The sequence below is a fragment of the Leopardus geoffroyi genome, chromosome C3, assembly GCF_018350155.1.
Source record: "Leopardus geoffroyi isolate Oge1 chromosome C3, O.geoffroyi_Oge1_pat1.0, whole genome shotgun sequence".
Taxonomy (NCBI): Eukaryota; Metazoa; Chordata; class Mammalia; order Carnivora; family Felidae; genus Leopardus; species Leopardus geoffroyi.
This window is the reverse complement of record NC_059338.1, coordinates 64393621-64417155: the sequence shown is the minus strand read 5'-3', so window position 1 is coordinate 64417155 and position 23535 is coordinate 64393621. Positions and strand designations below refer to the sequence as shown.

The 23535-nt window shown below is 47.2% G+C and overlaps 1 long non-coding RNA gene across 1 annotated transcript; it reads right to left on the bottom strand.

Annotated features, from left to right (window-relative positions):
- Positions 1–609: 609 nt before the first annotated feature.
- LOC123585241 lies at positions 610–13019 on the bottom strand. Its single transcript, XR_006706007.1, has 3 exons — positions 12535–13019; positions 9039–9138; positions 610–788 (listed from the first exon to the last, which is right to left on the bottom strand). It is a non-coding gene; the product is annotated as an uncharacterized LOC123585241 (long non-coding RNA).
- Between the last annotated feature and the right edge of the window lie 10516 nt (positions 13020–23535).

Sequence of the window (23535 nt, the reverse complement as noted above, 5' to 3'; positions counted from 1 at the left end):
GTAAAGAAAAAATAGAAGGAATCTTCCTTCATGTATTAGAAGTTTTGTCTCTGAAACCAACAGTAAACATCATACCCCTAACCTCTACAGACATTCATTCGAAAATCTGAAACAGGGGCACCTGTGTGGCTCAGTCGGTTGAGTGTCCAACGCTTGGTTTGGGCTCAGGTCAGGATCCCAGGATCATGGGATCGAGCCCTGGGCTGGCTCCTCACTGAGGGTGGAGCCTGCTTAAGATTCTCTCTCTCTCTCTCTCTCTCTCTCTCTCTGCCTCTCTCCCCCACTTGCTTCCTTTCTCTCTCTAAAATAAAAAAAAAAAAAAAAATAGGAGAGTCTGGGTGGCTCAGTCAGTTAAGCATCTGACTCTTGATTTGGGGTCAGGTCATGATCTCATGCGTTCAAGTCTCACGTCTGGCTCTGAGCAGACAATGTGGAGCCTGCTTGGGATTCTCGCTCTGTTCCCCTCTCTGCCCCTCCCCGTCCCTCCCTCTCTCTCTCTCTCTCTCTTTCTCTGTCTCACGCACGCACGCATGCGTGCGCTCTCTCAAAATAAATAAATAAACTTGAAAAAATAAAATCAGAAAATTTTAAAAATCTGAAACAACCGTGTAAAATGTGTACCCTCTCACCATATTATTCAATGTTGTTCTGGTAGTTTTTAACCAAAGAGACAATGAAAAAATGAGTTTAATTATTGGAAACCAAGAGATGAAATTATCCTTTTCTCTCTCTCTTTTTCAGGTCCTCTATCTGTGTAGTCAGAAACTCTATGGCAATCAACCGAAATGCTGTTGGAAAGAATAAGAGAAATTCATTAAGTGACTGGTTCTAAAATCAATATTAAAAAATAGCTTTTCTATAACCCAGATACAAAATATAATGAGAAAACATCCAATTTCAAATAGCAACCAAAGAGTGTAAAGGGTCTAGTCACAAACAAAATTAGAAATGTAAGGAACCTTTACACAAAAACCTGAGAGTCTTTCCTGGAGCACACAAAGAGAGACTGGAATAAATGCAGAGGCATGTCCTGTCCCCAGAAGAAGAGATGTAATATTAAAACTCTGTCAATTCTTCCCAAACTGATGTATACATTAACTCAGTTTCAACAAAAAAAAATCCAAAAGAATTTCACGAGAAATCAGCCAAGTGATTCCAAAATTAATCTGGAAGAGTAAATACATGACAACATCCGCACGCAATAATTACATTTAGCGAATGTCTCTTTTAAGGAACTTTGACATTTACTCCTTTTCTAACTTTGTGGAGGAAGACGGTCTCCATTGAATTTTCATTCCGTGGCTGGGAAACTGAGACCCAGAAAGGCCAACGGGTAAAAGGCCATCTCCCTCGAGCCCTCCTCCTGTGAGTGCCATGCTTGTGTCAACGTGACCCGTGCTGTCTCTAGTACTAGAACTCTCCGTCCAGTCCCCTTCACGTTTTCTTTTCATTTCACCAAATGATTGATTCTGAACCTGAATCTCCCCTGGAAAGAATAAAGCCCCACCCAAGCACCATTACCAATTTCCTTCTGATGACGCACAGCTCTGATCCCCGTTTCTTTGGTGGTGGTTACTTAGGTCCCAGTCTCTGTTGTTTCCGGGTCCCTCAGGTTGCAGCTTTCTCTTATTTTTTAAGTCTATATATTTATTTTGAGAGACAGCGAGCTCGCACGCGTAGGAGGGGCAGAGAGAGAGGGAGAGAGAGAGAATCCCAAGTGGGCTCTGTGCTCTCAGTGCAGAGCCCGATGCAGGGCTTGAACCCACAAACCGTGAGATCATGACCTGAGCCCAAACCAAGAGTTGGACACTTAACCGACTGGGCCACCAGGCACCCCTGCAGCCTGCTCTTATAATCCTCTGCAAACCCACCACTGTTCTCAGAACCCGTCGTGTTGTCCTTAATCCAGAGGAAAAGTCAACTTTCCCATTAGCAATGATTCGCGTGAGAATTCTGTGCGCTTCACTCGTATGTGGTCACTGGAACTCCCCCACCTGTTTCAGTCACCGTGAAAACCTAGCTCACTGAAATATCCAAGTTTCTCTTCATCCCCAAAGAACTTGGTAATCGCCAAGAAAAGTGGCATAGCTTCACACAATAAAGTTTTAAATAACGCTGCATTGCCGAAAGCACTGAATATTCCTGGTGGATTTAAACTGTGTCAATTTGTATATATTTTAATAATAATAACAATAATAGGGGTGCCTGGGTGGCACAATCAGTTAAGGGTCCGACTCTTGATTTCGACTCGGGTCATGACCTCACGGTCCGTGGGTTCGAGCCCTGCATGGGGCCCTGTGCTGACAGTGCGGAGCCTGCTTGGGATTCTCTCTCACCCTCTCTCTCTCTGCCCCTCCCCCCACTCATGCTCATGCTCTCTCTCTCTCTCTCTCTCTCTCAAAATAAATAAACATTAAAGAATTACAAAATAAGGGGCACCTGGGTGGCTCAGCACGTTGAGCGACCGACTCTTGGTTTCGGCTCAGGTCATGATCTCACAGTTTGTGGGTTCGAGCCCTGCATCCCTGCTTGGGATTCTCTTTCTCTCCCTTTCTCTCTGCCCCTCCCCTGCTTGTGCTCTCTCTCAAAGTAAATAAATAAAATTTTTTTTTTAATTACAAAATAATAATGTTTAAGGACTCACTGTGTCCCAGCCCTTGCTGTGGAAGCTTTTTACCTGCATTAACTCCTGTTCTCAGCAACCCCATCAGTCCCAAGCCGAAGTCGGATGCTCAACCACCCAGGCGCCCCACCTTAGAGGTATTAAAGGACAAATATAAAAACTTGCCAGGCTTCTTTTTCCGTCCTAGAGAATGATCATTGCAAATAATTCACAGGGGAGGCCTCTGAGCCCCCTGCATGCAACTGGTTGCTTTTTGAAGTCTTTCTGCCTAGCAGTCGATGGAAATGCACACAGAAAAGGCTGCTGTGACCCTTTGCCCTAGCAATCAACCTAGCCATTTTTCCGTTTTCCGGGTATTAAGTGACATGTGCCTTGTATATGATTGTTGCTCAATAATACCTTCCTGCATGGACAGAAGGATGAACGGACAAACCTCATTCTTCACGGAGCTTTCCTGATCTGGGCAAAAGGTCGGTCATCAGAATATACAAGAGGGGTGGTCTCTGAGTGCAAAGGAGCTGAGGCAACTTGGTGACGGCAACGGGAAGTGTGGCCTCGGAAATGCCGATCATACTAAGAGAGAAAGGACAGCGCCTGGGTGGTTCAGTCGGTTGGGTGTCTGCCTTAGGCTCAGGTTACAATCTCTCGGTTTGTGGGTTCGGGCCCCGGGTCGGGCTCTGTGCTGACAGCTTTGTGTCTCCCTCTCTCTCTCTGCCCCTCCCCTGCTCACGCTCTGTCTCTGTCTCTCTCTCTCTCTCCTTCTGGTCTTTGGTTGACCCTGTTCCTTCCATTTGCCTCTCTCTCCTGCTTCACCCCTGCTCAGCTCAGCCGTGGTAATAAAGCTCTTGTCCTTCTGGATTTGCTGTGCTATTCCTGACTGATTGTTTCTGATTGCTCCCTGCACTTTTGGTATCTCAAAGTTTATTTCATTCATAGCAGCATAAAGTAATTCCTAAGGGACTGATACTTTAACTTTACAACTTGTACCACGTGTCAGCAAAATGAAGCCCCTCACGGTAATCTTTCATAATATCTTTCCTTGGAAGATTTTGTTTAAAAAGTGCGTCGTAGGGGCGCCTGGGTGGCTCAGTCAGGTGAGTGTCCGACTCTTGATTTCAGCTCAGGTCATGATCTCAGGGTTCCTGAGTTCGAGCTCCACATCGGGCTCTGTGCTGACAGCACGATGCCTGCTTGGGATTCTGTCTCTCTCTCTGCCCCTCCTGTGTGTGCATGCCCCCTCTCTCTTAAAATAAATAAATAAACTAAAAAAATTACAAGCGCATCGTAAAAATGGCAATGGGAAGACAGTCATCCTTTCCTGACATGACACGTGGGTGTTGTTTCCTTCACTTTCCTTGGGAATGTGTTAAATGCCACTGAATTGTACACTTTAAAATAGTGGATTTTATGTTAGGTGAATTTCACCTCAAAAGCAAGTAATTCCATTAACATAAAATCCCCTGTTTTAATCGTCTTAAAGTGTGTAATGCAGTGTTTTTTCATTTAAATAATTTTTTCATATTTATTTCTTTTTTAAGAGAGAGAGCAAGCTGGGGAGGGGCAAAGAGAGAGGGAGAGAGAGAGAATCCCAAGCAGGCTCTGTGCCGTCAGCACAAAGCCCAACGCGGGGCTCAAAATCACAAACCCTGAGATCGTGACCTGAGCCCAAACCAAGAGTCGGACACTCAACCGACTGAGCCCCCCCAGGCGCCCTGCCATTTGGTGTTTTTTAAAGCGTATTCACAATGTTGTGCAATCATCACCACGATCTAATTTCAGAACAACCTCCTCACCTCCCCCCAAACCCTCATACCCGTTAAAAGTCGTTATTCCCTGGGTGCCTGGGTGGCTCGTAGGACTTTGGCTCAGGTCATCGTCCCACAGTTCATGAGTCCAAGCCCTGCGTTGGGCTTCTTGCTGGCGGTGTGGAGCCTGCTAGGGATTCCCTGTCTCCCTCCCTCTGCCCCTCCTCCGCCTCAAAATAAGTAAATCAACTTTAAAAAAGTGGTTATTCCCCATCCCCCCACCCCTAGCCCGTGGCAACCACCAATCTATGCTTCATCTATGGATTTGCCTCTTCTGAACATTTCATATAAATGGCATCACAACAGGCCACAGCCTTTTCTATCTGGCTTTTTTCACTTTGCATCATGTTTGCAAGCTTCATCCATGTTGTGGCCTGTGTCAGCACTTCCTTTTTTTTCTTTTCATGGAAAGGCTTTTATTCATTCATTCAAACACTGTTCTTTATTTTTAAAGATTTTGGGGGGCGGCTGGGGGGCTCAGTTGGTTGAGTGTCCAACTTCAGCTTGGGTCATGATCTGGCGGTCTGTGGATTCAAGCCCCGCTGATGCTGTCTGTGCTGACAGCTCAGAGCCTGGAGCCTGCTTTGGATTCTGTGTCTCCCTCTCTCTCTCCCTCTCTGCCCCTCCCCTGCTCGCACTCTGTCTCTCTCTAAAACAAATAAACAGTAAAAAAATTTTTTAAAAATCATTTTAAGTTTGCCCATTTTTTTGTTGGGGGGAGAGAGGGAAGGAGCAGAGAGAGAAGGAGAGACAGAATCCAAGCAGGCCCTGTGCTGACCCAAGTGCCTGACACGGGGCTTGAACCCACGAACCGTGTGATGGTGATTTGTGCCGAAACCGAGAGTCAGTCGCTTAACCGACTGAGCCACCTACGTGCCCTCTGTTCAAGCATTGTTCTAAGTGATGAGGTCCCTACATTTCATTGAGCTTAGATTTTGTGGGAAAGACAGACAAGAAACAAAGAAGAAACAACATCAGATGGCACTGAGACCATGCAGAGAGCTGACACTGAATGTCCGGAGAGAAGCGACTACACGACTCGTTACACTGAGCGGCCGAGAAAGCCAACCCTGAGGAGAGAGCATTTAAGATGAGATCTACATGATAAAACGGAGCCAGTCAAAGACCAGAAGAGAAAGTATTTCGAGCAGAAGAAACACTACAGTCTAGATGAACTTGGAATGTTTTAAGTACAGAAAAAAAAGAAGCGGGCAGGGGAATGAATGCATATCAGAGAATAGGTCTGAGAGGCGGGTAGGAGCCAGATCATCTAGTGCTTGGTAAACTTGGATGAGGAGTTTGGATTTCATTCTAAGTGTGATGAGAAAGCACCAGAAGAGTCAGAATAACATGATTTGCCTTTGGGGAGCGGATTGTAGAAGAGCAAGGTGCCTCGTTCTTTTTTATGGCTGAATAACATTCCTCTGAATAGATATACCACATTTGGTTTCCCCATTCACCTCTTCGTGGACGCTTGAGTTGTTTCGAATCTCCGGCTGTTAGGAATAATGCTGCTACGAACATTCGTGAGCGAGCTCTGTGTGAATACACATCGTCAGTTCTCTTTAATAACACACCTAGGAGCTGAATTACTGGGTCACGTGGCGACTCTAGGTTCAGACATTTGAGGAAATGCTGGACCATTTCCGCACCAGCTATACCATTCTGCATTCCCACAAGGAGTGTTTGAAGCTTCTGATTTCTCCCTGTCATCCACCTGTTCCCATGTTTATTTTCATTACAACCATCTTAGCGGCTGCAAAGTGGTGCCTCACTGCGGTTTTGATTGGCACTGCCCTAATGGCTAATGGTGTCAAGCATCTTTTCGTGTACTTATCAGTCAGTTAGTTCCTACTTATCCTTCGGGCTCACCTTCTCAGAAAGGACTTTCCTCAAAACCTATCGAAGGAGAGAAGATTTATTCTCTTACTACATTCTAGCATCCCGTCGGCGCCCTTCAGAACACTTACCACCTTCGGTTATCATTTGGACAGCTGTTTACTTCGCTTTGCCGAGCACCATTGCTGGCGCACGGTAGGAGCTCCGTAAATATTTAAGTCAACGAACAAATCAGTCAGGAGAGTAATGAGACATGGAAATCAAGCAATGTGGTCGCCAGTCGGGAAGCAGGACGAAATACAGGAGATAGAGCGGATGTAGGCGCTGACACCGAAAAAGCAAGGGGTGGGTATAGAGTCAGCAGGCAACTCACATGAATACTGAGTTAAGTCTGAGACGCCAGCTCAACCCTAGTGGAACAAAACCAGGCAAAATATGTCTTTAGTCTTAGAAAATGCTCAGACCCTTTAACTTACGAGTTCTATTTTTAGAAATTTATCCTGAGAAAATAATTGGGGATGTAGCAACATTTATGTATGAGGGTCTTTATTATGGCATTTTTTAAAAAGATTCTCTTTTTATTTTTTAAATGTTTATCTATTTTGGAGAGAGAGAGAGAGAGCACAAGCAGGAAAGGGGCAGAGAGAGAGGGAGACAGAGGATCCAAAGCAGGCTCCTTGCTGTCAGCACAGAGCCCCATGTGGGGCTCGAACCCACAAATTGTGAGATCCTGACCTGAACTGAAGTTGGACGCGTAATTGACTGAGCCACCCAAGCACCCCAAAAAAGATTTTATTTTTAAGTAATCTCTACACCTATGGGAATGCAAGCTGGTGCAGCCGCTCTGGAAAACAGTATGGAGGTTCCTCAAAAAACTAAAAACAGAACTACCCTACAACCCAGCAATTGCACTACTCGGCATCTATCCACGGGATACAGGAGTGCTGTTTCGAAGGGACACGTGCACCCCCATGTTTATAGCAGCACTATCCACAATAGCCAAAGTATGGAAAGAGCCCAAATGTCCATCGATGGATGAATGGATAAAGAAGATGTGGTATATATATACAATGGAGTATTACTCGGCAATCAGAAAGAATGAAATCTTGCCATTTGCAACTACGTGGATGGAACTGGAGGGTATTATGCTAAGTGAAATTAGTCAGAGAAAGACAAAAATCCCATGACTTCACTCATATGAGGACTTTAAGAGACAAAACAGGTGAACGTAAGGGAAAGGAAACAAAAAGAATATAAAAACAGGGAGGGGGACAAAACAGAAGCGACTCATAAATATGGAGAACAAACTGAGGGTTATGGGAGGGGTTGTGGGAGGGGGATGGGCTAAATGGGTAAGGGGCACTAAGGAATCTACGGCTGAAATCATTGTTGCACTATATGCTAACTAATTTGGATGTAAATTTAAAAAGATAAAAAATTAAATTAAAAAAAAGTAATCTCTACACCTAATGTGGGGCTCGAACTTACAACCCTGAGATCAAGAGTCATGTGCTCTACCAACTGAGCCAGCCACTCCCCCCTATTGTGGCCTTTTTTTTTTTTCCTTTTTTTATGATTATCAGAAAGTTGAATGGGGCACCTGGGTGACTCAGTTGGTTGAGATCCAACTCTTGATTTCAGCTCAGGTCACAATCTCACCAGTCTTGAGGTCAAGTCCTCCCATCAGGCTCGATGCTGACAGTGCAGAGCCTGCTTGGGATTCTCTCTCTCCCTCTCTCTGCCCCTGTCCCATTCTCTCTCACTCTCTCAAAATAAATAAATACACATTAAAAAGAAACAAGAGGGGCATTTGGGTGGCTCAGTCGGTTAAGCATCTGACTTCAGCTCAGATCATGATCTCATGGTTTGTGAGTTTGAGCCCCACATTGGGCTCCACACTGACAATGTGGAGCCTGCTTGGGATTCTCTCCCTCTCTCTCTGCCCCTCCCCCACTCGTGCTTTCTCTCTTTCTCTCAAAATAATTAAATAAACTTAAAAAATATATAGCTAAAAACACCATAAATGCCCCCTCGATAGGAAATAGTTACATAAACCCTCCACATGGTAAAATACTATGCTACCATTGCCAATGAGAATACAAAAGCGAGGATATGAATTATTCAGAAGCACTGATAGAAAACATATTTTAAGTGGTGCCTGGGTGGCTCAGTCAAGCGTCTGACTTCAGCTCAGGTCGTGATCTCACAGTTTGTGAGTTCGAGCCCCCTGTCAGGCTCTGTGCTGACAGCGTGGAGCCTGGAGCCTGCTTCGGATTCTGTGTCTCCTTTTCTTTCTGCCCCTCCCCAAATTGTGCTCTGTCTCTCAAAGAATAAATAAATGTAAAAAAAAAAAATTAAAAAGAAAAATATTTTAAAAGACTGGGTCAGGGTCACAGCCCTTGATCTGAAGGAATGTTCTTAGGAAAAGTTGAAAGGAAATTAAGACAAATTATGATTCTCAGGTCAGAAGCTAAACAGACACAAGTTAATAGGAAATAATCTTTTTTTTAAGTTTATTTATTTATTTTGAGAGAGAGAGAGCAGGGGAGGAGCAGAGAGGGAGGGAGAGAGAGAGATAATCCAAACCAGGCTTCCCACCGTCAGCACAGAGCCTGATGCGGGGCTCCAACTCACAAACCGTAAGATCATGACCTGAGCCAAAATCAAGAGTCGGATGCTTAACTGACCGAGTCGCCCAGGCACCCCAAAAATAATCTATTTTTTTGACATTTTTAGCCAACATTGAAACTGGAAGTCCAAACGGGCATGACCTCACTCATCATTCGACGGATGCCTCCGGAGCAGCCACCATGTATCAGGTGCCAGTAGGTGCTGGGAACACACAACCGTACGTGTGCGAAGACACAGGTGCTAAAGTCGAGCGAGGGAGACAAAAATGAAATTATTGCTAGTGACTGGTTAATTACCAGTACACAAAGTACTGCAACCAGGGATATAACAGACTTGCCTAGACATTGGGGACAGGGAAGCAACATTTAAACTGAAATCTAGAGAGGCGCCTGGGTGGCTCAGTCGGTTCAGCGTCCAACTCCGGCTCAGGTCCTGATCTCACAGCTCGTGGGTTTGAGCCTCGCATCGGGCTCTGTGCTGCCAGCTGGGAGCCTGGAGCCTGCTTCAAATTCTGTGTCTTCCTCTCTCTCTGCCCCTCCCCTGCTCACGCTCTCTCTCTCCTTCAAAAATGAACAAACATTTAAAGGAATAAAAAAAAAAAAAGATGGTTACAACAAGTATTAGATATTAGCTCTCTCTTTTTTTTCAAGTTTATTTATTTATTTTGAGAGAGAGAGAGAGAGAGAGCACGTAAGCGGGGAGGGGGCAGAGAGAGAGCGAGAGAGAGAATCCCAAGCAGCCTCCGTGCTGTCAGTGCAGATCCCAACGTGGGGCTCGAACCCATGAACCTGGAGATCATGACCTGAGCCAAAATCAAGAGTCGATGCTCAACCGACCGAACCATCCAGGCGCCCCCCCTAGCTTTTGATTCCGAAAAGGAGCATTTCCCCTCGAGGAACATTCAAAAGGGCAGTTGCACAGAACCAAACGGCTTTTCAGATCAAGAAAAGACTTGCAGATAACCCTGCAAACGAAGGTTCCAACGGTCTCCTTTCACAGGCTTCGGGAGCAAACGACCTCTTCTCTCTCCTTTGGCCTCGCGACCTGACCGACGCATGTCCTGTCCCAGCCAAAGCCTGATGCGGTTTGTCTTGTGAGATGAAAAGCCATGTCCTTGGCCCATTTCTTTCGTATCTCCTGGGTCTTCATATCTGTCTTCTCACTAACCTTTTAGGTCACCAAATGCTTACCAGTGGTAAATGGCCGAATAGAAAAAGCTTTTTGAGATTTTCTGATGGAGTCTGGGTTTCCCCATAGGCCAGTGGTTTTCTTTTCTTTTCTTTTTTAATTTTTTAATGTTTATTTATTTTTGAGAGGGAGAGAGAGAGAGACAGAGTGCCAGCAGGGGAGGCAGAGAGAGAGAGGGAGACACAGAACGGAAGCAGGCTCCAGGCTCCGAGCTGTCAGCACAGAGCCCGATGCGGGGCTCGAACCCACGAACCGCGAGATCGTGACCTGAGCCGAAGTCGGACGCTTAACCGACTGGGCCACGCAGGCACCCCATCTCTCTCTCCCCTCTTAAAAATATCCTCTTCATGGACCTAGAGGGCATTATGGTAAGTGAAACAAGTTAGACAGAGGAGGCCATATACCATACGATCTCATGTGTTTGTGGAATCTAAAAACAAATCAGAAACAGACTCATAAATACAGAGAGAAACTAGTGGTTTCCAGAAAGGGGGGGGGGGGCTGGGTGAAATAGGTGAAGTGGGTTAAGAGGTGCAAACTTTCAGTTATAAAACAAACAGGTCAAGTGATACAAAGTACGGCACAGGGAAGATAGCCGATAATATTGGAATAACTTTGTGTGGTGACAGTAACTGTAATGAAATCAGTGGTGGCCATGGGTAGGGGGGAGGGAGGAGCGAATACGCAGGGCACAGAGGACGCTTTCGGCGTTGAGGGCACTGAAAACACTCTGTATGACACTATGACAGTGGAGACGTGTCGTTATACATTTGTTCAAACTCACTGTACAACACCAAGCGTGAACCCTAATGTTCGCCAGGGGCTGTAGGTGATACTGACGTGATATTGATGTGTCCCTGTAGGTTCATCAGTGGTAACGAATGCCCCATCCTGTGGGGGACGTTGATAGTGAGTGACGCTGTGCCTGTGTGGAGGCAGGGAACATACAGGAACTCTCTACCTGCGGCTGAAGTTTTTGTGAGCCCCAAACTGCTCTAAAAACTAAAGTTGAGGGCACCTGGGAGGCTCGGTCGGTAAGCGTCCGACTCTTGATTTCGGCTCAGGTCATGCTCCCAGGGTCCCGCATTGGGCTCCGCACTGAGTGTGGAGCCTGCTTGAGATTCTCTCTCTCCCTCTCTCTGCCTCCCCCCACCCTACTTGTGCATACTTCTCTCTCTCTCTAAAAATAAAATAAAATAATTTTTTTTTGATTTTCATTAAAAAAAAAATAAAGTTCATCTTTAAAAAACGAATTGGAAATGGGGCACCTGGGTGGCTCAGTTCGTTGAGCGTCCACCTCTGGCTCAGGTCACGATCTCGGGGTTCGTGGGTTCGAGCCCCAGTGGGGCTCACTGCTGCCAGTGCAGAACCCGCTTCGGATCCTCTGTCCCCCTCTCTCTGCTCCTCCCCCGCTTGTGAAAAGTAAATAAAATATTTTTTGAAAAAGCTAATTGGAAAAACAAAAAAAGACATGTGAATTTTCCATAACTCTGACATGTTATTTGAGACAAGAAGACATTAAAACTCACGGCTAAGATTTATAATTAAATCTATCTTTCACTATAGATTGTTAGAAAGGCAATATTCCAGGGTCAAGGCCTCCGGGGAACAGCAGTCCCCATGTTACGGCTGATGGAACTCTTTCTGCAGGACGCCGACAGGCCTTAACCCGAAGAAAAGCGTTTGAGGAAAGCCTGGGTTAAAGAAAGTAAAGTGTTTTTTGGTTTTGGTTTTTGCTATTTTTCCTTTCATGAAGAGCCCCTTGGGGCTACTGTTCGTTGTGAATCCCTAAGAGGGTTTACTGTAGCTGTGTTTCCCAAACTTCTGTGACCCCAGGACCTTTTCCTATTTTTTTTTTTTTTTTTAATGTTTATCTATTCTTGAGAGAGTGAGAGAGAGAGCACCAGCAGGGGAGACACAGAGAGAGAAGGAGACAGAATCCGAGGCAGGCTCCAGGCTCCAAGCTGTCAGCACAGAGCCTGACGCGGGGCTTGAACCCACCAACTGTGAGATCACGACCTGAGCCGAAGCCAGGCACTTAACCGACTGAGCCACCCAGGGGACCCCCCCACCCCCCAGGACCCTTTCCTTAAGGAGCTTCTGAAGGGACTATTTTGGACACTAGGACTATTTTGTCAGAAGGCCCGGGAGAGGCACTCAAGCTGGTTAACAGCGTGGCCTCCCAGGCTGGGGCTTTGCCTCTGGCCCCCGGTCCCTGATTCGCGTCCCCCACCGCCTGCTTTCTTGTTTGGGCTGCGGTTCTCACTGCCTCCAGGACTACCAGCCCCACTGCCCTGGAACTCAGAGTGCCGGGGAGCTCACCGCGTCCCCAACAGAGGGACAGCCCAGTTCTCAGCAGTAGGGCCCAGAGACCCTCCCCCCATGGCCTCCTGCCCCCCCCCCCCCCCCCCCCCCCCCCCCGCCGCCGCCGCAGCCTGCCATACCTACCTTGCGAGCCCTGAGCCAGGCTCTCGCCGCCTCTGAACTCGACGGGCGTTGGATTCCATTCCCGGCCCATCACGGGGGAAATTCAAGTCCCTTTGACGGCGCTGGGACATGCTCCAAGTCAGCCCCGCCCCAGGCCTCCTCCTGGCCTTCCCCCGACCCCGACCCCTTGCCTACAGTCCAGGGGAGCTTCTGTGTTTTTGTGAGTGGGTTCGCCTGTGCTATTCTGAGCCTTTGTCTCCCGGCTGCCAGCAAAGCAGGTGTCTCTCATGGAACACGCGAGCTGCCAGGATCCACGCCGCCTCCCGCGTTGGGCTCGGCGGCTGCCAGAACCGAGGTTTTGCTTCTCCGCCCCTCGTTCCCCGTCGCGTGAAAAGACGAAGCAATCTGTCAGCTCCACAACTTTGTCTCCACGGGGGAGGAAGGCGTCCTCATCTTTGTCTCCTTAAAATCTCAAGCGGAGTCTCCACCCAACTCCCTTGGCTGTATCCCCCCCAAAAGGCGCAGTGGTAGTTGCACGCGGCCGCCGGCAGTGTTTTCGCTTCAACAGACACGTGGGCACCGCGCAGGCCCGGCCCCGTGCTGGGTGCTTCGGCTGGAGGATGAATGAGGCAGTTGGCACCCCAGGCTGAAATCAAGGGGAAAAGCAACTTCAGGGGAGTGAGGAGGGGCCCGGAGCTCCAGGGAAGGAGAGTCCCCCCCCCCCCCCCCCCCATCCCCGGGTCAGCTCAGAGCCCGACGCGGGGCTCGAACCCACGAACTGGGGGACCATGACCTGACCTGAAGTCCGACGCTTAACCAACTGAGCCCCCCAGGCGCCCCTGCAACTTGCTTTGAACAGCACACGTAATCATCTTGAGACGTTAACCAATTTATGAAGGTCACATCGGATACTTTAAACTTCTTATTTTTTGAGCTTTTATTTTTTTTTCATGTTTGTTTATTTTGAGAGAGAGAGAGAGAGAGCACGAGCAGGGGAGAGGTGGGGGGGGGGGGGGGAGAAGATCCAAAGCGGGCTTTGTGCTGACAGCAGTGAGACTGATGTGGGGCTTGAACTCACCAACTGTGAGATCATAACCTGAGCCCAAGTTGGACACTCAGGCGACTGAGCCACTCTGGGGTCCCTTCTTTTTTTAAGCTTTTAAATTGGCATCTAAAAGGCTGGTTGTGGGGGGCACCTGGGTGGTTAAATCATCCGACTCTTGATTTTGGCTCCGGTCATGATCTCCCAGTTCATGAGTTCAGGCCCCATGTCCGACTCTGGGCTGACTACGGAGCTTGCTTGGGATTCTCTCTCCCTCTCTCTCTGCCCCCACCCCTGCTCATGATCCAAATAAATAAACAAACTTAAAAAATAAAAGGCTGGTTGGTTATTTGATTACACTCTAAATTCATGCACTTAAACTTACTAAGAATTTAAATTTTGCAACTTTATAGCTATGATGGTTATATCACTTTGAGGAATGCTTTTTAAAGATTTTATTATTTTTAAGTAAACTCTGCACCCAGCGTGGGGCTTAAACTCACCATCTCGAAATTGAGTCACATGCTCTTCCAACTGAGCCAGCCAGGCACCCCTGAAGGGCTTTTAACTATTTTAAAATTATATTTGGGGGTATCTGATCTCAAAACAATGTGCCAATAAAGGTAGCAAATCTTCTTAGATAAAACACAGACGAAGGAAGATTTTTTTTTTTTTAATGTTTATTTTTGAGAGAGACAGAGACAGAATGCGAGGGGATCAGGGGCAGAAAGAGAGAGGGAGACACAGAATCTGAAGCAGGCTCCAGGCTCCGAGCTGTCAACAGAGAGCCTGATGAGGGGCTTGAACTCACGAGCTGTGAGATCAGGACCTGAGCCGAAGTTGGACGCTCAACCGACTGAGCCGCTCAGGCGCCCCATAGATGAATGAAGATTTTTAAGGATTATGGTTAGAAGGATGACTGCCTTTGCTGAAGTGTCCATTTTGGCAAAAGTAGCGAGACAGGAAATTCCACCAAGGGACCAAATGATAGTAAATCACATTTGTTTGGCACCTGAGAGTCTGCAAGGCACTTTTGCATATATTGTTCTGTTTGGTTCTGAGAGTGATCTTTCAAAGTGTAGGTGGGGAGATTGCTGTTCAAACACGGCGCAGACAACACAAGTACTCATCCCTGTTGCCTGCCGACACTCTCCTAAATGATGTAAAAATAAACCTGTGGGGCCAGGGAGAAGAAAAGAGAACGTAACAGTGGATGAGAGGTAATAATACATTTTGTGAATAGGGAAATCAGATGAAGCGTGGTGACTCACATAAAAAAGGGAGAAGCCATAGAAAACCCAGAAATAAACCCACAATTATATGGTCAATTAATCTCCGACAAAGGAGGATGAATATCCAATGGGAAAAAGACAATCTCTTCAACAAATGGTGTCAGGAAAACTGGACAGCCACCCGCAAAAGAAGGAAACTGGACCACTTTCTTACCCATACACAAAAATAAACCCAAAATGGATTAAAGACCTAAATGTAGAACCCTGAACTATAAAAATCGCTCAGGAGAGCATAGACAGTAATGTCTCTGACATCGGCTCTAATGACGTTTTTCTAGATAGGTATCCTGAGGCAAGGGAAATAAAAGCAAAATAAACTACTGGGACTATATCAAAATAAAAAGTTTATACACACTGAAGGAAATAATCAACAAAACTAAAAGGCAATCTACTAAATGGGAGAAGATATTTGCAAATGCCCTATCAGATAAAGGGTTAGTATCCAAAGTATATAAAGAACTGATACAACTCAATATCCCCAATACAAATAATTCAATTAAAAATGGACAGAAGAGGGGCGCCTGGGTGGTTCATTCTGCTTAGCATCGGACTTCAGCTCAGGTCATGATCTCACGGTTCATGAGTTCAAGCCCCGCGGCAGGCTCTGCGTTGACAGATCAGAGCCTGGAGCCTGCTTCGGATTCTGTGTGTGTCTCTCTCTGCCCCTCCCCTGCTCATGCTCTGTCTCTCTCTCTCTCTCTCTCAAAAATAAATAAAGATTTTTAAAAAATTGTTTTTTAAATGGACAGAAGATGGGGCACCTGGCTGGGCTCAGCTGCTAGAGCGTATGACTCTTGATCTCGGGGTTGTGGGTTCAAGCCCTATATTGGGTGTAGAGGTTACTTAAAAGTAAAATCTTTAGGGACCCTTAAGTGGCTCAGTCGGTTAAGTGTCCAACTCTTTTTTTTTGACTCAGCTTGCAATCTCACCGTTTGTGAAACCGAGCCGCACATAAGGCTCTGGGCTGACATCTTGAGGCCTGCTTGGGATTCTTTCTCTCCTTCTCTCTACCCCTCCCCCACTCATGCTTACCCTGTCTCTGTCTCTGTCCCTGTCTCTCTCTCGCAAAATAAATTTTAAAAAAACCTTAAAAACAGTAAGATCTTTAAAAAAAAAAAAATGGGCAGAAGACACGAACAGACATCTCTCCAAAGAAGACATCCAGATGGCCAACCGACACATGAAAAGATGCTCAACATCACTCATCATCAGGGCAATGTAAATCAAAACCACAATGAGATACCACCTCGCACCTGTCAGAATGGCTAAAATCAAAAACACAGCAACAACAAGTGTTGGCGAGGATGTGGAGAAAGGGGAGCCTTCTTGCACTGCCAGCGGGAATGCAAACTGGTGCCCCCACTCTGGAAAACAGTATGGAGTTTCCCCCCAAAATTAATGTAGAGATACTATATAATCCAAGAATCCCACCTCTGGTATTTACCCCCCCGCCAAAATCACAGACACGAAATCAAAAGGATACACGCACCCTGAAATTTAGAGCAGGTTTGTTTACAATAGCCAAACTATGGTAGCAGCCCCAGTGTTCAGCAAGTGATGAATGGATAAAGATGCGGTACAGATTGACAAGGGAGTATCATTTGGCCATAAAAAATGAAATCTTGCCGTTTACAATGGCATGGATGGAGCTGGAGAGTGGTGTGCTAAGCGAAATAAGGCAAAGACAAATACCCTATGATCTCACTCATATGTTAAATTTAAGAAACAAAATAAACAAGCAAAGGAAAAAGAGAGAGAGAGAGAGACCAAAAACAGACTCTTAACGGCAGAGAACAAACTGCTGGTTACCAGAGGGGAGGTGGGTCGTGGGATGGGGGGCTGAGGGGATGGGGATTAAAGAGTATACTTAACCATGATGAGGATTAAAAACAAATAAAATGATTTAAAAAAAAATTTTTTTAAAGGGAAAAGCACCAGATCAGAGGAGGGTCTGACGGGCTCTGCAGACCCAGGGAAGCTTCGCAGCTGGGATAAATCGGCACCTGCTGCCTGGACCTGGCAATGGAAGAATTGGTTCAAAGTCATGTATAAGATTTCCCATCATGCCCCCTCCCCTTCTCCACACAGCCAGGCGAAGGCCCCGCCTCCCCACCTTACCCAGCCCCCACTCCCCAGGGGTCCAGAGGTTAATTTTGGAGAAATAGAAACCTAGAGGTCCAGATCCAGGAAGAGCTGGCAACCAGGGAGGCAGGGGAGAGGCCCTGGGCAGAAAGCTGAGGGTTTGTGTGAAAGTGTAGCCAGGCCTGTCCCCCTGCTCCCCCAGCGCGTCACCCGGGTATATCACCAGCCTCAGCCCATCCTCGGGCAGAAGGATGACTCTCTTGGGAGAAACCGTTGGGCTAAAACACTGAATTGCCGACCAGAAGAGGTGGCCTTGTCGCCCTGGCCCTGTGTGATGGGTTTAACCACGCAGGAAGATCTTTTTGGGGGCCTTCGCAATCCCGTTGGGGAGTGTGGCGGTAAGAAGCGGTCCTGACATGAGACGCCGAAGGAGTGGGCAAGGGAGAGATTAGAAAGGGGACGTAATGGTCGTGGGTCAATTGCTCAACAGTGGACAGTACTCGGTGGTAGTAACGATAAGGCAAAAAAAAGTCAGTGTTGGCTTAACCAAGATTTCGATATGACAATGTTTGGCTGATGGACAAGGTAGAAATGGGAAGGAGGGTTGAGAGAAGAATACGATGCCTCCCATCTTCCAAAAAGAGCGAGTCAGATTGTGACACGTCTGAGACGGATAGCCGTATCAGCCAAGTAATCCTCCCGGAGTTATGAGCAGGGAGGAGACGTTGCTAAAAGAAAGGAGGCAGGCGGCTCTCGGCAGAGAGATGCTGAACGAGGAGGTGGGTTGGGAAGTGTTCTGGTTCCCACTGTCGGGTGACAAATTGCCCGGAACTTGGCGGCTTCCAACAGTAACCGCCCCTGTGTGCATTGGCTCTCCCTGGCTCCGAGCTCAGGATTTCAGGAGCGGCTCTGCTGGGCAGTTTGGGACGCAGGGCTCTCCGGCTGGTGCTCAGATTCAAGGATGTGGAGTGGGGCGGGAGCAACAGGGGCCCAGCCTGGCCTCTCTCCCTGGTCTCCCTCTCTCACTCTTCCTCTCCCTCTTTCTCTCTCTCTCTCCCCATGCAGTCTCAGGGCTTCTCTAGGGGATCCTTCCAGGTAGCCTAATGGGAGCTCTTTCCATATGGGAGCTCAGGGTTCCAGAGGTGAGTATCCCACGGGAACAAGATGTCACGTGGCATCTGTGAGAGCTAATTTTCCATGTCAGTTTCATTGGCTCGCGGAACGTCTGGGGATATGTGGTTAAATGTCGTCTGTGTGCGCGTCTGTTAGGGGGTTTCTGGAAGAGATCAGCATTTGATCCAGTAGACTGAGCAAAGTAGAGCAGCCTTCCCTACGCAGGTGGGTATCACCCAGTCCTTTGGATGTCTGAATAGAACGAAAAGACTGAGGAAGGGCGGACTTGCTCTCTGTCTGACCCACGTGAGCTGAGACATCCGTCTTCCGCCCTTGGAGCTCCTGGCTCTCAGGTGTTTGAACTGCAACTACATCCCACGGGCCTTCTTCGGTCTCCAGTTTGCAGAGGACAGATGTGGGACTTCTCAGCCTCCATCACTGGGGGAGCCAATACCTTATAATAAATCAATGTCTCTGTCTGTCTGTGTGCCTGTCTGTCTTTCTGTCTCTATCCTACTGATCTATCTCTCTGGAGAACCCTGATCAATACATACTCGTCTGTCACTCTGGTTAGGGGGGAGGAAACATAGACCCTCCCCAATCCCCCCCACCCATTCCCAAGGTGTCAAGGTCTCAGAAGAACACTGCGGGATGGGAGATACTGTTGTGACCATCTGTATAAAAAACAATCTGCTCTTTTTTTGCGATGAGCCTTGTAGCATTATTTGACCATTGAACAATGTGTGCCTGTTATTTTCACAAATGCAAGTTACGCATTCAGGATATTCATCTCATTCTTTAAGCAGGTGAGGGAAATGTCTCAGAGAGGTGCAAATAATGCTTGAGAGAGGGCTTAGGATTGGAAACAGATCCTTTGCTCTTAGCTCGGTGCTCTTTACTGCTGACCAGATGACCAAGGAGAGTCACTGTCATTTATATTAATGACCACAGTCTAGTTCAATTATAGTAGTTAACAAGTGGGCTGGCCAGCAACCTCAGCGTTTTCAGCCTTGCCTGTTAGTTAGCCTGAATATTAATGCAAACTTTGAACGCAGATAATCAGATCTCAGCTAAGCGAGATCAAAGCAAAGACATTGACACTCACATGATGCTTCAGGCGCCTGAGAATTAAATTTGGTTTTCCAGATAGTAGACCCTGGAACTGAAGTTCCTCTTAGGGTCCCCCAGGGTGACTCTGCGTTAGGCTGGGAGTCTTCAGTACCCACGTAACCCTCACACACACAATTGCCAGACGAAAACAACAACAAAAAAACCTTTTATTTAATTTTTTTAATGTTTGTTTGGTTTTTTGAGGTGGGGGGAGGGGCCAAGAAAGAGGCAGACAGAGGATCCGAAGCAGGCTCCGTGCTGACAGCAGCGGGCCCGATGTGGGGCTCGAACCCCTGAACCATGAGATCACGCCCTGAGCCGAAGTTGGATGCTTAACCCACCGAGCCCCCAGGCACCCCTCAAAGTCTTTTCAATAAGCCTCTGCCTAGATTAGTCATGCTATCCTTGTCCATTCTCCAAATATCTACCTGCACATACCACCAAATTTCCCAGGAGAGGACATTGACCTTGGACCTGTGACTGCTCCAGGCATGAGCTATCCATCCCCAAATCCACTGCCACTGCTGGGCATCGCACTCTGCTCCTGACTCATTCCTGAGGAGCAGCGCTGCTCCCAGACCACAGCCAAGGACTGGGGCATCACTCCTGGGTGGCCAAGTCCACTGGTCAGGTCTGAGCCTGGTCCATGAAGCAAGAATGTCATTAAAAAAAGAGAGAGAGAGAGAGAGAGCTGTGAACGGAAGGTGGGAGGAGTGGGAGGGCCCCCCAAATTACATAGTGGAAATGTTAGAAGGATCACTGAAAATGATCTTTATGAGTTTCTGATTGGAAAGATAATGCATCTGGGATTCAAGCTGTGTGGGGTGAGTGGGATTTAAGTGACTACATATAGCAAAGAGTAGAGTAATACTCAAAACTGCTTTTAAAGAAAACAGGGCACAGGGGAGGGGGAAGCAAGCCAGAGAGAAACACAGTATCTCAGAAATTCCACTGCAAATATAAGGGCTGAGGATAGGCTGCAAAAGAGCCTCAGCCAAAAGCATCAGGAAGACGGGAAAGAAAGCAGGGTTCTTATGGCAGTGTAGGCAAGCTGAGTCAGTGATGAGGTCGCCGTGACAGGCGAAAATGATAACCAAAGAACGTGGGGTAGGTGTGTGAGGCTCCGACAAAAAGACATGATTCCTCCTCCAGAGACCACATTAGGGCTGTGGGGTAGAGACCAGCCTGGAGGCTGGAAAATAGAAATATAATCCTCAGACAGAAGGACCTTAATGGGGGCTTTGACCAGCACATAAGGGGGAGTTTGTTAGAAGCCCGAGTGTGTGGGGTGCCTGGGTGGCTCAGTTGGTTGAGCGTCTGACTTCGGCTCAGTTCATGATCTCATGGTTTGTGGGTTTGAGCCCTGTGGGGCTCAGCTGACAGCTCAGAGCCTGGAACCTGCTTCAGATTCTGTGTCTCCCTCTCTCTCTGCCCCTTTCCTGCTCACTCTCCGTCTCTCTCTGTCTCTCAAAAATTAAATAAAACGTTAAAAAAATGTAAAAGAAGAAGAAGTCCGAGAGTGTCAAGGCTGAGCATCAGGGGGTAACGTCCTTACTGTTTTCTATGGGCTGAATTGTGTCCCACCCCAACCCCCAAATTCATGTTGAAATCCAAAGCCCCAGTAACTCAAAATTTGACTGTATTTGGATATAGGGACTTTAAGGAGGTGATTCCATTAAAATAAGTCCATTAGGGTGTGCCTTATCCAATCCAAACGGTGTCCTTATAAGAAGAGAAAGTTTGGCCACACGGACAGACACTGAAAAGATGCGTGTACAGATAAAAGCCATGTGAGGACACAACGAGAAGGTGGCTGTCTGCAAGCCAAGGAGAGAGGCCTCAGAAGAAACCAATCCTACAGGCACCTTGAATTTGGACTTCCAGCCTCCAGAAGTGTGAGAAAATACATTTCCGTGGTTTAGGCCGCTGCAGTCTGTGCTCTTTTGTTACGGCAGCTGGTGCGAACGAATACAAAGTTTTATAAACGTGTGCATTTTGGGATCTGAAATTTCCTCTGGCTGTGGCGAAATTTAATTGTGCGTTTATCTGAGTTGGTTGGCTGAACCACAGGGGATATGTAGGAAAAAACCACAATGCTGGGGAAACCTTGGGGGCAGGTTGAGACTTAGGACTTTGGTTGTTCTGGGTGACCTTCCTTCTCACATGTGGACCGTGAGGAAGTACCTCGGACTCCTGCCCGCAGAGGTGTGAGAGGGCACCATCACACATTTCTTTCTCATCTGCATTTTGAGGTTGGGTCCCGCGGGAGCTTTCAAATGCATAGGTTGGTCCACGTGTTTAACGAGGCTTGTTAAAATAGAAGATGAAAATAATATACTGCCTGGCAAATTTGTTTACTTTTCCCAAGCATGTAAAGAGAGTTCTCCATGCCACTAAAGCGCTAATTAAAAAATAAAACCCGGGGGCGCCTGGGTGGCTCAGTCGGTTGAGCCTCTGACTTCGGCTCAGGCCATGGTCTCGCAGTTCGTAAGTTCGAGCCCGCGTTGGGCTCTGTGCTAACAAACAGCTCAGAGCCTGGAACCTGCTTCGGATTCTGTGTGTGTCTCTCTCTCCCCGTCCCCTGCTCATGCTCTGCCTCTCTCTGTCTCTCAAGGACAAATAAATGTTTAAAAAAAATAAATAAATAAAATAAAACCCACCGTGCTTGGAGAGCCATAATATAAACTACACACTCAGAGGTCTTGGTTGGGATACAGAATTTGTGGGCTGACTGGCCTTTGTGCCTTCTTTCTTTCTTTTTTTCTTTCTTTCTTTCTCTCTTCCTAAGTTTTGTTTTTAAACGTTTATTTATTTTGAGAGAGAGACAGAGACAGAGAGACAGAGACAGAGTGCAAGCGGGGGAGGGGCAGAGAGAGAGGGAGACACAGGATCCGAAGCAGGCTCCAGGTCCGAGCTGTCCGCACAAAGTCCAACGCGGGGCTCAAACTCACAAAATGTGAGATCATGACCTGAGCCGAAGTTGGACGCTTAACCGACTGAGCCATCCAGGTGCCCTATGTGCCTTCTTTCATTCCCAGGAAGCAGTTTTTTAAAGTCTGAAAACAACAAGAAAAAAAAAAATTAAACCACCAAGTATATAATAAAGCGAGATGGCAACATGACTATAAATACAATATCCCAAGGAGCCAGAACAGTGCAAATTTCAGTAGGGAAACATGTCCTGAGGGATTTGAAAAGGGTCATCCAAAGCACTTGGAATATCTCTCCAAAGACCTCAGATTTTATCGGACAGGCATGATGAAGCCTCAAAAGCACCAAAAGGTAATTGCATTGGTGGTTGAGAAAGTTAACTCTGAAAGCCAGAAATCGGGGGGGGGGGGGGCGCAGATTGGGGACTAGGAGTAGAGAAGGTGGTTAGGAGTTTCTATCATTCAAGAGAGAGATCAATGGGCCCAAGAATGAGGGCAATGAATCGGGGAAGCATATGGGTTATTCCAGAGGTACTCAAAGGTTAGGCAGAAGGAATAGAGGAGTTGCTGAAATGTATGAGGCTAGGAAGAGAGAGCTAAGACGAAGTCAAGTTTTCCAGCTTACGTGGTGTATTAGTTTCCTATTGCTGCTGTAACAAAGATCACAAATCTGGTATCTCAAACGGCACACATGTATTCGTTTACAGTCCTGGAGGTCAGAAGCCTGTCCTGGGTCCCACTGGACCGAAATCAAGGTGTTGCGGGCCTGCTTTTCTTTCCGGAGGCTCTGAGGAAGAATCTGTTTCCTTGCCTTGTCCCGCTTCTGGAGGATACCAAGTTCCCTTGACTCATGGCCACCTTGCCCCATGTCCACATCCAGTAACGGCAGAGTCTTTCTCCCTTCCCATCTCCTACCCTTCTGTTGTCACATCTCTCTCTGACCACAGCCGGGAAAAGTTCTCTGCTTTTTTTTTTTTTTTTAATTTTTTTTTTTTTTCAACGTTTATTTATTTTTGGGACAGAGAGAGACAGAGCATGAACAGGGGAGGGGCAGAGAGAGAGGGAGACACAGAATCGGAAACAGGCTCCAGGCTCCGAGCCATCAGCCCAGAGCCTGACGCGGGGCTCGAACTCACGGACCGCGAGATCGTGACCTGGCTGAAGTCGGACGCTTAACCGACTGCGCCACCCAGGCGCCCCAAAGTTCTCTGCTTTTTAAGGGCTCATGTGATTAGAGTGAGCCCACCTGGACCGTCGGTTTAACATTCTCATCTCAGAGTCTGTAACCTTAGTCACATCTGCAAAGCTCCTTTTGCCAGTTAAAGCAACATGTTGGCGGGCTCTAGGAATTAGGGCGTGGATGTGTTAGACATTATTCTGCTTATCACAGGTATCAAAGAACAGAGTTTTTCAAATCCATTAGGGGATTGTGAAATCTACTTAATAGGGAAGT